We start from the raw sequence: 15,353 nt of genomic DNA, 5'->3' as shown, positions 1-15,353 counted from the left end.
AGCAGTTCGTGGATGATCAAGAGTGGTACTACAAGCAAGACCAGCAGGAAAAGCTTTGATCAAGGCAAGTATAGCATTTGGATTTTATTTCTATGACCATGATCCTGTGACTAGATTAATGTTAAGTAATAAATGATAAAAATGATTTTTTTAACAACTTAATGATTTATCTGTAAGTGATAACCGGGACAACAGTGCAACCATGAGGGCTATAATGGCTCTGGCTTTAGCTCAGTATGGAGACCTTTTCTAGCTTGTTAGAGGTTACCCGAAAGGGCGCTAGAGGGGCTGAACCGACACGGGTATAGTGCGAGCCCCTGTCCCTATGTGTATAGGTTGCGCGTCATTGTGCCATTCGGAAGGGGGTATCTATATCTGCTCGCAAAGGAAACCTTGCGGCCCTAACAGGTTAGACGAACTTTTGAAAGGCTTCATAGTGATCCCTGCCGACCTTCCTTGGAAGTGGGTTAAGAGGCTGATCACCTCGGGCGAAAGGGTAAATCATGACTCGTGGGTAAAGATGTACAACCTCTGCAGAGTGTAAAACTGGTATACTAGCCGTGCTCACGGTCACGAGCAGCCTTGGGGATTCTTGCATCGACGATGATGATTCTTGTGTGTTAAGTATACCCATTATTTATTATTTAATGCTCTACATTATTTATGTCACATTGATCATGAGATTGTGGGAGCTATACAATCTTGTTGCTATACTTGTGGAGTTCGACATGGACTCACTCTTGCTATTTTCCCCAAACCTCAGGAGAAGTTTAGGCTTGTGATCAACCAGTCAGTTGGATCCTGTAGAGAGAAGTTAATACCCGGAGTTTGGAGTTGTCTATCCGCTGTTTGCTATCAAAGGTTATCTCTTTTATATTATGTACGTTATATAATTTATGTATTGTCTTTTGATATTACCCCTTACTTGTAGCTATATGTGAGATTTGGCCTTTAAGACTCACATATGGTGCATATCTGGTTTTGTTCTTAAAATCGGGTATTACAAAGATATATGTCTATGTTTAGCTCCGACATAGTCTTGATTTCATTGTGAAATTAGCATGCAATGGTGTGACATAACCTTGAACTAATAAGCCACCCAAGTTTGAAGTAAAAACACTAAAAAATTACATTTGAATCAGAGGATATCTATAGCACATAGAGAACTCTTTAATATAATGACAATTGTGTGATTAACTCCTTTTGTTTTCATTTTGAGGAGAAACCCTTCCAACAAAATAGTAGAATGAACTATCATCATCCAGTAAGTTTTTGCATATAACTTAGGGGATATTTGTTTGTTTTGAGGGTTTTGTTCTTTTGTCTAAAAGATATTTTTCTAGCCATTGGCTTTTGCTATTATCTTTTGTAATAATCTTTAGCTTCTTAGTATACCAAGCCAAAAAAATATCACTCAACCAACTTTTCATCTTTATGGTTCATGTCCTCAAAAGCCAGGTTTTCAAATGCTAGCTCAATAGTTCATGATGTTTTCTAAGAAACACGTACAACTTTTTAAACATTTTATTATACAAATCTTATTCTCATAGGTGCTAATATCAAAACACAACAATAGAAACAATCATACAAGGTCACAAAAATAAAAAAATAGAAGTACTGGACAAAGTTGCATGTGGAAAACTATAAGTAACAAACTAATAAACAAGTCAAGAAGGAAAAAAGAGAGATTGTATGGCAGCAAACTCATAGGATTTTTTGAAACCACAAAATTTAGTTATGTTTGATTAACTTTCCTGGTTACACATGGATCAAAGAGAAGGTATAGCGATAAGAGAGCACACCCGTGATACATAATCAAAGGCATAGATGCGGTTTTCAATTTTTCCTTGGCGGGAATGAGAAAAGCTTCTCCACCTAGAATTGGAGAAGCTTTTCTCATTCCCGCCAAGGAAAGATTGTGGAAGGAGTAGTTGGTACTTTACACTCTTGGGCCAAGTTAACTATTTTTAGTTTTTATAATTTTGCTTTCGTCAGATTTACAAATATAGCCACAACAGATTGGTTCAATGGTATATGGTAACCACCGTCCCAGTTGGCAGTATATTAAGTTAATGTCGGATGAAACCGTCGTAAGGTGGCAGGATCCGCCATTAAGGCGGCTGGTCTTCCAACCATTAGCTTACATATGGTGGTAAGTTCTTTTCATTGATCCAAACGTTGATAAGATGTACCCCATAAAATGTTGCTAGGTCATCTGGCGGAAAGCTATCGGCACTCGTGGTCTGGTGCTTGCCGCCAATTGGCTTGGCAGTAAGCTCCTCTGCCAGGCCAGCACACAGCACACCCCCTTCCCTATATATGAGGGTCAAAATTGACCCAAAATCTTATTTAGATTTTGGAAAAAGAGAAGAGGGGGAGAGAAGTAGAGAAGAGAGGAGGGATGAGGAGGGAACTGGAGTAGCGACGTGGAAATTTTTGCTTCGATTAAGATATACTCCCTTTTTATCGGATTTAGAAGTCATTTAGGATAGGGACACAGTCTCCAAAACATAACTTTGGCCTCTTATTTTATAAAAATATTTAGAAAAAATGATATAGGTATACTTTTATGAAAGTATTTTTGAAGACAAATCTATTCATATAATTTTCACATTTGCAAACTCAACAATTTAAAAGTTGATGATTTATATTCCCAATGTTTGACCAAAACTTTGTCCAAAACGACTTCTAGATCTGATACTGAGCGAGTATTATGCTGACCTATATTTCATATCTGTAGTTTCTAGATTTAGTTTAGAAGTAGCAGCTATAGTATTTGTAGGCCGTAAATAGTTTTAGATTTTAGAAAAAAACAAAATTGGGTATTTGGGGTACGACCTGAGAGTCTTGGACAGCAGATGGGCAGCTCGCCGGCGGCCACTGGCCAGTCGTCGCGAATGAAGGGCCGGCACCGCCGGGAGGATAAGGATATGCGATTGCAATGCGAGAACAACCAAGATTGGAAGATGAAGCGACGCTGGAGGCAACGTTTGATCTTCTGAGCTGCTGCGTGAGCGTGTACATTTTTTGCTGGCATTCATGCAATCATCTTCCGTGAACTAGCCTGGGCCATTGGGTGGGCTACTGGGCCTATCCTTGCTCCTTGCAAGCTAGAAGAGTGCTTTCTGTGGCCGCCTAGCTATATACGAATCTCAATCGGTGAATTGGCAGTTTGGCACTGGATGGGCTACATCGATGCCGCCATGCATTCCAGTTCGCCGGGGTCGCAAATAATTTTTACCGGGGTATAAGCTGTGGAAAGAATATGTGACGAAGCCAGAGTATGGGCATACGCTGGTAATCAGGGGCTGCAGCTCGTGTTGCCTGTTGTAGCTAACTCTATCCAAAATGTAAATTAGTTTTAGATAAACCAGGGGTGGCTAGGACCTCTCTTCGGTGAGCTCCTGGCAAATCAGGGGATGGCACTCCTTGTGCCAAACTTGTACAGAACTTTCTCAAGCTTATAAATGAAAGCCGGTAACAGATCTTTCGAAAAAAGTTGACCAAAAATCGCAGGGTCTTAGAGGTGACCATAAAATCGTCGGTTCTACAGAATCGCCGGGGCCTTAGAAGGTCCACCGATGGTTCAATGTGTAGCTTCGCCCCTGCTCAGTGCCTTGGCGGCTCACTACCGGACTCTCTTGATTAACAAAAGAAAAAACTAACTGACTCTCTTTGCGCCTTGGCGGCTCACTACCTGATTCTCTTGATTATTAAATAAAAAAAAACTACCTGACTCTTTTGCGCTCTGGCAATGGTTCTATAGTGTCTTGATGGTGAAATGGTATTACCATGTTTGATCTACTCCTTCCATTCTCTTTTATAAAACGCAACTAAGGAGACCTTTGGCCTTTATTTACTAGAAATAAAGCTAGGGAGACACTACTGGAAACAGCAACGCTACCGAGGGTCATTTATTTTGCCGAGGGCCGGATTTCGGGCACTCGGCAAAGGATATTTTTGCCGAGGGCCAGTCCTCGGCAAAGAGCGACCTTCGGCAAAACCTCTGAAACCTGTCATGTTTAAATGCCACTGGTTTAATCCTCGCGAAACGAGACTCACCCCTAGTCTTGGGCTAGTCGAGGTGCGAGAAGATTCTGTATATCCGGGAAAGGATATCTACATTGTGGCTCAACAGGCCGTGCAGGTGTATTACACGAGATATGCGAATCAAGCCAAACAAGAGCTTCAGGGGTGGGCTATTGTGCACCAGGTTTCTCCACACGGGAAACTCCCAGCCCCAAACGATGACGATTACAACTTTAACACAAACACATATGATGGAGAGTTCTATCAAGAAGATGGGCTATCGGGGACACTTCAGATACTCCTACCTCAGGCCCTCGAAATGGAAGAAGACAACGAAACGGTTGATGACGAGGATGATGGAGACGTGGTGCAAAATGCCAAGGACATACAAATGCTTGAGCGATTACTTGTCGCTGGTGATGAAGACGAAGACGATGACGTAGGACCTTCGGATAGTGTCGTTTATTTGGATAATATTGACAGTGATGACGAGACCTATAATCCCAACCACGAGGACTATTCGTAATACATGTAATACTATGTCTTTTTTAAATTATTGACATTTTTGTTTTGTTTATTTATTTTCAAGTCTCTAATATGCTTACTAATAAGTCTTGTTTCATTCTTTGTGTGTGCAGGTGTTTGATCAAAGATGGCGAGCAGGCGGCCACGACGTGACACACCCTTGGCCTACGCGAGACGCCCTTCCCTCACTGGCGAGGCAGAGTCGTCAGGGGCAGCCACCGCAGGACGCCGCAGGAGGGAGAGGCCTTCCACGACGAGTACCAGCCAGGGGCGTAGGAGGCCGCGGAGTCCCACCCCAGACCCCGTGGCTCCGACGCTGGAGGAGGAGTACCAGGAGGACGAGGACCAGGACGAGGACCAGGTCGAGGGCCAGGACGAGGGCCATGACGAGGAGCACGGCGCGACGCCCGAGGACGAGGGAGGCGCGGCGTCGGGTGTCTACCAGCGAGGTCCCGCGAAGCTCCCTCCATACCCACTACCTCAGGTCGGGCACTGCTTCGCCCTGTACCGCCCAAGTAAGTAAATCTAAATGATGTCACAACTACCTCATCTGATAGGTTTGAGGGTTTAGAGAGAAACTGACTATTTATTCTAACTTGTGCAGGTCTTGGGATCTGGTGTCGGGTACTCCCGTGCGCGCTCCCCCGACCATCCTGGGTACCCTGTGCCGGAAGTACTTCCCCGGCCTCGTGGAGTTGGCGTCGGGGGCCCGCGAGCCGGCCACCACGGGACAGGTACGCTTTAGGGGAGGACGACACGTACCGCAACCCCAGGAGAGGATACTGGCCGAGTTTTGGGTAAGTTCCTTTCGCACAACAATAATTCATCAATTACATTAAAATCTATTTTTTTAAAATAATGATTGGATGTATTATCTTTTGTGCAGAGGTACTTCAGGGTGGAGGACGAAGACGTGGCCCTGGCTGAGTCTGTGGCGCACGCCTCCTGCAAGAAGTATGTCACCGACATGCACCACGAGGCGCGCGTCCAGGCAGTGATAGACTTCTACGCGTCGGCGCGTAGTATGACTATCACGAAGGCTCAGGCGCGGACGATGACGATGACCCAGGAGCAGTACCTGGAGGTAGATGAATAACATTTAGATTGTCTCTTTTTTTAATTTAATATATTCAATTATATCTTCATATCTGTCAAACACTCATTGTCTTGTAGGTGATTCCCTGGTGGTGTCGGGCGCATGCCGATACCTGGGCCGCGATCGTGGCTAGGTGGTTCACGCAGGACTACCTAGACAGGCACGAGTCTCAGCGGGCACTGCGTCTGCAAAGACCAGCTGCCACTCACCACCAAGGCAGCAAGAGCCTTCCCGCCTTCAAAAAATCATATGTAAGTGATTTGTCTTCTATTTAGTTTCGCGTTTAATGTATGCTTGATTACTCACCCTCTGTCGCTTTTCTCGTAGGAGGCTGCGCACCCGGACGAGGAGGTGTCCATGTTCACGGCTTGGGCTGCGTCTCACCAGACTGCAGGCCAACGCACCTGGGACGCAGCTGCCCCTCGCGAGGCGTACTCCGACCCCAACGTGTACGATAAGGTCCAGGAGTACACGTCGGCGGTACGGGAGCGGCACGGGCCAGAGTACGACGTCCGCACCGAGCCACTAGATGCCGAGGCCGTCATGAGGCTCGGTGGCGGTAGGAAGCACGGCCGGGCCTGGATCGCAAACGCCGCCATCGACCCCAACACCACCCCCACTCTCAGCCAGCTCAGAGCACAGAGCACGAGCTCCAGCCAGCCCATCCGTGCACGGCCGACTCCGACAGTGAGCATGTTAGCTTCGCTCCAGGTAATTCTAGGTTCACTCATAGTAAATTAATATTCTCGCAACTGAATTACATTTGCATTACTGAAACATTGGAGTGTAATCTTGCAGGCCGACAACGCCCAGAAGACGGAGCAGATCACGACCCTCACTGCTCGGCTGGAGGCTGAGCGTCTCGCGCGAGAGGCCCACGACCAGAGGATGGCTGAGATGATGAGGGTCCTGGCCGCTCTGGGGCAGCATACAGGTGTGGACGTCACGATGTCAGCTCCAGCGCCTCAGCTTCCGACGCCGTTTAGTTCTACTGTAAGTGTCAAAGTTAACTTCTTTGTAACTGTAGTGCAGAAATAATTACTGCAATCTCACATAAACATCTAACTGTTTGTGCAGCCTCAGTCGACAGCGGGATCCAATAACCCGCCTCGTACGTCACCGGATCCTGGAGCCTTCGACACACCACCCTCGACGCAGAGGCAGGACGGTTGGGGACGATGGTGAGTTCTCGCAGCCCTACGGTGCGTACGTGTCGGCGGTTTGGAACTTTGGTTCAATTTGGTGAACTTGTGGACTACTGGTGTATATATATATATATATATATATATATATATATATATATATATATATATATATATATATATATATATATATATATATATATATATATATATATATATATATATATATATATATATATATATATATATATATAATGTTCGTGTATACATCATGTTCGTGATATATATATGTGATGTTCGTGAGATGTATGTGCTCGTTGTGGACTCTCTGTGTGTGATGGTATATATATGTATCTGTCTATTGTCTGGATGCAAATAAATAAAAAAAAAATTTAAAATTTCTCTGGTCTTTGCCGAGGGCCTTGACCATAGCCCTCGGCCCTTTGCCGAGGGCTATGGTCAAGGCCCTCGGCAAAGAATTCTCCAGAAAAAATAAAAAAAATGTACTTTGCCGAGGGCCTGCATGGTAGCCCTCGGCAAAGAATTTACCCAAATAAAAATTAAAATATTCTTTGCCGAGGGCCGAACGTTGGGCCCTCGGCAAAGACGCCGTCAGTTGCAGCTACCGGCCTAACGGCATCTTTTTTTCGCCGAAGGCCGGCGTGAGCCCTCGGCAAAATCTTTGCCGAGTGCCCGACAAAAGGCCCTCGGCAAAGACCCCTTTGTCGACGGGGAATTTCCCGACGGCTCTTTGCCGAAGACAGCCCTCGGCAAAGACTTTGCCGAGGGTTTTATAGCCTTTGCCGAAGGCCGGAAGCCCTCGGCAAAGATCCTCTCTGCAGTAGTGAGAGCTTTTCTCTAAAAAACATGACAATCTCTCAAATTATACTTTGACCATTTATTTAAACTATACTGTTCATACTTATAAATTTGTGATAATTGGATGGTATATTTAGTAACAAATCTAACCATATCAAGTCTGCATTATAAATTTATAATGATTAAAAATTATTCATCAAATTATTAGGTCAAAGATTTTAAAGTTTAAATTTTGATATGTGTACGCCTCATAAAAAGACCAAAGGGAGTACGAACTAACTTTTAATCACTATAAGTTTAGTTCCAGGCAATCTAAACGGGTGGATTAATTTTTAGCCTAGTCCAACTAATTATTAGTCCATCTTAGTAATTTATGTATTCAAACAACATAAAAACTTTTTTTCCTTTGAAAAAAGAGTTTGAAGCAGAGCTCCCAGTATTTTTATTGCCTAGATAGAAATTCACTCCCACAAAGTGTCAAACGAGGATTTTTTTAGACCGATCTCTGCCCTCAATGCAACTTTCAACTGAACCAGACAAAAGGGTAACTCCGTTCGCCAAGGAGGGCAATGCTTTGGACACCGGAACCTTATACAGACTGCTGAAAGCCCGTGGGCAGCAACCGGATGACAGAGCGGTTTTCGTCTGGCAGAATCATGCACCACCGCGTGTACAAATGTTTATGTGGTTACTCACTCAAAGGAAGATCCAAAGCCGAACTAATCTGCTCCGAAGGCATGTCCTCCCAGATGCGACTTGTGAGGTCTGCAATGGAGCGGATGAATCACCGGAACACATAATTGGAGGTTGCACCATCGCAAGGCAGTTCTGGGATAAGATAGGTCTTGGCTCCATGAAAACATCGTCGATGGAGGCTATACACAACCTTAGCCCGCCACTTGGGATGCCCAGCCAGGGTTTCTCAGCTTTTTTAGCGCTTGCCTGTTGGCAGCTATGGAAAACAAGGAATGCAGCGGTCTTCCGAAATGAGTTCCTGGGACTCAACCAAGTAATAGCAGCTTGCAAGGCCACAACAAGACAATGGCGCTGCAGGTTCCCGCGACGGAAGAGGGGAATCGTGGATCAGTGGTGCCTTTTCCTGGACTTGGCCAACTAGTACTACATACCTCCATATAACTTAACCTTGTAAACTACCTCTGCTAAATCACCACCTGGGTGATGCTTTTCTTCTTTGTAATGCTCTACTCATTGTAAACTTACCATGGGCCATTTGGGGGCCATATAGAATAAAATTCAGGTGGGGAACGCCTCCCCCCCCCCCCCTGACCATCAAAAAAAAAGTGTACTAGAGCCACCTAACCAACTCAGCTAAAGGCATATTCGCAGCATAGAACTAAACTTTACTGCCTAAACTTAGTTGTTACTACTTGAGGATCTAGACTAGCTGTTAGTCTAACCTGTTTGAGCATTTTACAGTCACGCCAATTGCTTCCAGCTTGCCACTGGTACAGGTATCGTTCTCTAGGTTGAATGCTGGTTAACTACTTTAAGAAATGCTAATAAAACCCAAACTAAAACTAGCTCATAAAAACATCAATTTGCACTCATTTACTTCTGGTGTATTATCCAAAATAAAATATTCCTAGAAATCACTCTGAACCTGTACCACCTGCAAAAAATATCATAAAATGCCATTTAGTCCCAACACCCAAACTGGGATCACAGTGAGAAAAATCCGGCATCACAACCAGAGTATTAGATATTTGCCTCCTGGCTCTTAAATCCTAGACAGAATTTCTGGAACTCCACTCTTTGATAGAGGATTATCGATTATGAGTGGGTTCTCTTGAAAAATGCATTTTGGTCCTCCTAAATCCAAACTAGAAAAATAGATAGTTCAGTGCAAACATGCCAGGTAGCTGAAACAATCATAATTAGTAGTTCCATATGATTGCAAATGAGCAAAACAAAATGATCCTCCTACATCAATTGGACGGGAAGTAGGGATTAAGTTAACCCAACACTAAAGTTTCTCAATACTATTTCCCAAATCATTATTTAAAATAAACAGGAGACCATGACTGCAATTGCTGTGGCTAAAATAAGTGGTGTGACACAAAATCTGATACCCAAAAAGGCACAGAGGAATGGTGATCTCAACCCACAATCCCCATTTTGCACACATCTATACCGCAAACCAATAACCCGATCATGTTAATGAACAGAGTTCTAAATCAGCCAATAAGGTTGTCTAAACCTTCATCCAATCATCCTAGTACTGCTGAAATAAACAATCTAAAACAAACCAGAGAGGAACCAATGATAAGTGCCTTCACCCCAACAGGCCTATAAAATACAGAGTAAGAGCTATGCAATCAAGTCCAATTTTAAGATAGCAACAATTTATGGGGATCATATACAAGGTCCCAAATTAAGTTCAACAAAGATCCAGTGACAGCTACTTCTCATGATCTAACATTTTAGTTTCAAGCCGTACCTGCGAGCTCTGCACTTGTGAGTTGAACTTGGAGATATTGGACTCCTGCAGCACCTCACCCTGCAAAAAGCCAACACTAGGAAGAACTTCGCCATGCAATGTGAAAGCGTTGTATGACTTATGAATTCTGAATGGAGGTTAATATCAGCATTCAGGGTTTCAGCCTTTCAGGCTGCTGAAATTCTACATGTTTTTTATTTTATTTTAAAAAAAGAGATATCGGCAGCTTAACTGCCAGCTTTAACCGTTTGCTACTAAAATGTGTGGCATAATCAGCTCTTAATTATTACTTTGCAAAACATGGTTATTTTCAACAAGAGTAGATCTATTTCACTGCATAAGTACTGTTATTTTATTAGTAAATGAAAACAATCTATGAAACATGTTGTAGCTGAACAATGTTTGAAAACGGAGAGAAGCCTGACCATCTTCAGTTGCCATAATCATAACCGCTGATGCATGAAGATGAACAGGTTTACTCGTTTTTACTCTAATATTGAGTTTCCATATAAATCTAGAGGAAATAATAATCAGCTACTGGTACAAATCACACCAGTAGGAAGTTCTGCAGTACTTCTTGTCCTTTTACTAAAAGCTAAACAAGTCTGCACTAATACTCCTTCCCATTCACTGTTCACTCACAGGTATGTAAACAAGAAATTTAAACTGCTAAAGCTGCTGGTGTCATATAAGACTTGCAGTACTCCTTTTACTAGGAGCTAAACAAATCTGCACTAATACTCCTTCCCATTCACTGTTCACACACGTATGTAAACAAGAAAATTAAACTGCTAAAGCTGCTGGTGTCATCTAAGACTTCAGACCACACAAGGCAAAATTGAAGCTACCTCAGCGCTTGTCGGTTAATCCCCAATCGAAACGGTTTGAGGGGGATTTTGACTTGTAGATGATAAAATCCCCTTAATCCTCTCAGATCAGGGATTAACCAAACATACACAGGACAATAGAAAGCTGCTCCTGCCTGGAAAACTACAAGCTGCTTGTCTGCGGCCCTACTATTGCTGTACGGAAAACCATACACACAGAAAAGAAAGAGGTGTAGATTAGAGGAGCAATTACATTTTGAGAGTATATGGAATGGAATGACCAGTCGGAAAAATTTTAGGCGGCTGACACAGCTAGACAAATTTATGAACCAACCATGCTCTTTGTAAAATAAATCCATATGCAAACAAAACAATTAACATTCTACAATTTTACACTTATATGATATAAAGGAGACAAGAATTTGAGATCACAGGTCTGAATAGATCACTACCACCAGGATATGATACAAACTCCACCAGGAAGCGTCATTGGTGTTGAAGTCAAGGATGTTTGAGTTTTGTATAATTAAAATAAAAATGCCATTACCTTTCTTATACACAAGACTATCAATAGAGGTACAAGAATCATGAACTGAAGGTTCCTTCATGTCCTGCACTACTTTTATTTGGCTCGGAATATAGTAATAAAACAACGGCACTAGTGTCGCACTTATTCTGTTTGTTCTAGTGTTTCATACAAAAAGATCTCGGCTATCAATCTAATTTCAAGAAATAGCAGCATTTCTGTCATGTGCGGCCACACCTATACAAGGAAATGGCACGCCCGGGACACGCGCGGGGCTGCGGCCGGTGCAGCCACACATGCAGAGAGCGCAGATCAGGAAGGCACCCAACAGAAAGTGGCTAGATGGAAATAAGATCCAATCGTGTCTGTAAATTTAGGACCGTTTAGCTCTAGTCTGTTAGGGGGTCTACGGCCTATTTATACTTGTAATTGGGACCTTGAGAAATAAGCAAGAATTATCTTCAATCTACCAAATCCTTCCCTGCTGAAACTATTGGGCGCTGAGGAGGAAAACCTCGCCCCTAACCACAGAGCGCAGCTACGAGAACTACGTAGCTGCGGTCCTCCTTCTCTATCCCTCAACGCCCTTGACGATTTCGTTAAATAAAAAATAGATGAAATACTATAGTTTAAATAGTCCATGAAAATAATATCACTAGATAGGTAAAACATACAAAGAAACTAGATCTATCTGACATAACTTTGTCTACGATCACAACTTTAAAAAAGACCCCCTCCACCCCCACCCCACCACCCAAGAGGGGCTAGGTTGTTTTATATAAATCAAAAAATGACCAGCAAAATTCAAGCAGAGAGGAACACATAGGTCAGGGGTTGGCAAGGGTGGCAAATCCGCACCTCCCACCAAACTTAACACCAAGGCCTCCTTTGGCAGCCCAATATCCCAGAGGGATCCAGGCCTTTTCCATGGGCCAATCTGGCCCGTGGCAATCTCCCCTGGGCCAAAACTGTGCGCTCTTTGGCAGCCCATGAAGTCCAGGATTGCGGCCCGCTTCCCTGTGTTTTCCTCGAGGAATAAATCCACGACTCATTGCGTCAGGAGAGTTTCCCCGTGCGACGCGAGCCTCGCGGCTCGTCTTCTTCCACTCGCGAGGTCGCTCGTGAGGCCGCCGTCGTCACCCAGGTGCTCCGGTCTCCACCGACGAGCTCCATCCAGATCGAGATGGGGAAGCGCCCCGCATCACGTTGAGACGCCTCTGCCTCGGCATCCCGTCGACGCCGCCGCTCCCCGTCATCCCCCATCGACAGCGCCCCCGGCATCCCATCGCCTACGCCTCGGCACCCCGTCTCCTCCGCACCGGCTTCCCGTCGCCCGTGCCATCTCGTCGACTTCTGACTCCCGACTCCACAGGTGAGCTCGCTTCCATCTACATCTCTCTGTACCGCATCTAGGGTTTCCTCACCTGTTTCTTGTGGATATTTTGATGTGCGTGCACGCCAGCTGCTGAACCTCCTCCTTCTCCCTGTACTGCGCTAGGCAGATGCAGCACTCCTGCACTCGCAGTTTAGTTCACAGAAAGTTCAGAAACTCGCAGTTCAGAAACTCGCAGTTCAGTTCACAGAAAGTTCAGAAAACAATGTTGTGCTGCCTATGCCGCATGACTTTAAGCAGTTCAGTTCACCAGTTTGAACATGACAGCGATCATGATAGTACTATCTGGCTATCTGCAAAGCCAGGATTAGTCTCCTTGCCTGCTCGGTTGTCGGTCACAAGAATAGCATGATGAAGCGGCTAAAGTTAGTTTAGCCTTTCCTTCACTTATTTAACGTGCATGTGTACAATTATTGCTAGTTTACTAATTAGAACTAGAAAATTAGCCTAAATAGACTGGCTGGTTAAAGATTTGGCAAAAAAAATCGTCCATCTATTAGTCCTTTCCTTCACTTTGTGCATGACCATTTGCTGCCTACAAAGCTAGTTTAGCCTTGCATCACAGATTCACAGCACAGTACATAAACTACAGCACTTGGTTCTATTCAATGGTCATACCTTTAATTTAGGAACGAGGAGATTACGGAGGTACTAGTAGTAGAAATTGAAATGTCAAAGGAACAGGAGCTGCAAGTTTATTCAAATAATGTTTGTACTGAATGAACACTGCAAAAGAAAAGAGAGAGGGATCAGAGGGGAGAAAAAAACAGTGCCTGAAGCAGCCAAGGAGTTTATTCAAAGATGCTGCTGCCGCTGGCATGCTGATGGTCGATCGGCTGCTGGTTGCTGGTTGCTGCAGCCACACATTCATGAGATCGATCGGCTTGCATTGCTGAATGCTAATATTCTTTTTTCATCAGACGGGTTTAATTAGTACTAAATCAATACCATGCTCCAGAGGGGACTGACCGTATTGCCGGTATCTTTAATCTGTAATATAAGAGCTTTTTCAGAAAAGTAAAATTTATGATGAAAATTGCTAGCTAAAGTTGCCCTGGTGAGAGTAGACTTCAATTTATATTCTGACAAGTGCAGATATGATGCTACTTAACCACAGTCAGCACAACTTCCTTGCATTCTCAAAATGCACAAAAGGCTTTACTGTTAGTATATAGTAACACTCATTGCCTAAGATTCAACAATGATTCAATCTGGTTTAGTTATGTGTGCCTTGCAGTAACAGCAAGTTGTGGTTCAGACAAATTATGTGTTTCACTTTGTAGATTATTTACGGTTTATGGATTGGGACTTATTTAGCTAATATTCCTATTAGTATGCTAGTCACTTCTTTTTGGGTCTTGTATGTTTGATTATGCAGTTGTATTGACTTCATAGCTTGACGAGCATTGCAGCATTGCCTGCAAATATGTGCATAGTAAACCTGTGGGTTCTATTATTTGTTTGTATAGTTTTGGAATGTTAGTTCCCCCTCTTTTTCTATCAGGCAATTTAAAATTCACTGAATCTAACTTACATGATTTCTTTCGTGAAGGTTCAACTTGACTAGAGGCAGGCCATATCTCCGAAGAAGGCAGAAGATAAAATTACCAAAGGTGAGACAACATAATTAGCAATGCTTGGCCACATTTGTTCTGATAGACCTGCATTCTACTGTTTTAGGATTATTCAAAGCATTACATGATTCTTTATGTGGTTATTTCATACATTTATTCAGTGTTTCTGCACTGTGTCAACATGTGTACTGAAACATCATTAGATGGTTGAAACATCAGTTTTGAAATCAGCATGCCCACTCTATAGTACACTGCCAAAAGAACTCTTATCTTGATGCCACTATGTGCAAACTAATTATGTCTTGTGGAGCTTAGATGACTAAGCTGCAGCTGCACCAGTACTTCACAACTTGTCCACATTTGAAACTTGCTTGTTGTGGCATGCCACATGTTTACCCTTGCTTCAAGTTGATGTATCCTAGCAACAATAGATCAGTTTACTTTAGGTATGTCTCTAACTACTAATTTTTTCCTTGTTTACCTGCAGGGTTCTAGTGTGGAAGCAAATGCATGATTTAAAGAAGAAGATTGTTTTTACTAGTTGCAGTGTCTATGTGATAAGCTTATGCAAAGGAGTTCTTTTTTTTTCTCGAGAACACTGCTTATGAATGGAGTTGAACCATAATTCCTTTTTTCATATATGTCTTGGATATCTGGATGGAGATGATCTATGATTTGGTGACGAATGGATTAGCTAGGTTCAATTTACCACTGGAATTAATTTTTCAATGTATTGGACTATGTCAAATAATTTTGGTCTTGTGATTTTTCATGCATCATGTGCATGAAAATAATGTGGTTGGCATTTATCTGTGGTGATTTCATTATATTATTAAAAAAATATGTTTTTTCTTGATTTTCTAAGACATTGTTTTTTGTTGCATGTGCATCGGCAGAAGTAATTCCCAGTTCAAAAAAAAACTGTGTATTTCTAGTCATGAACTTTGTCTTGATTCCATTTGTG

The sequence above is a fragment of the Sorghum bicolor genome, chromosome 10 (assembly GCF_000003195.3).
Source record: "Sorghum bicolor cultivar BTx623 chromosome 10, Sorghum_bicolor_NCBIv3, whole genome shotgun sequence".
In the NCBI taxonomy this organism is placed as follows: Eukaryota; Viridiplantae; Streptophyta; class Magnoliopsida; order Poales; family Poaceae; genus Sorghum; species Sorghum bicolor.
The sequence above is the reverse complement of the archived record's forward strand: the minus strand, read 5'-3'. Positions refer to the sequence as shown.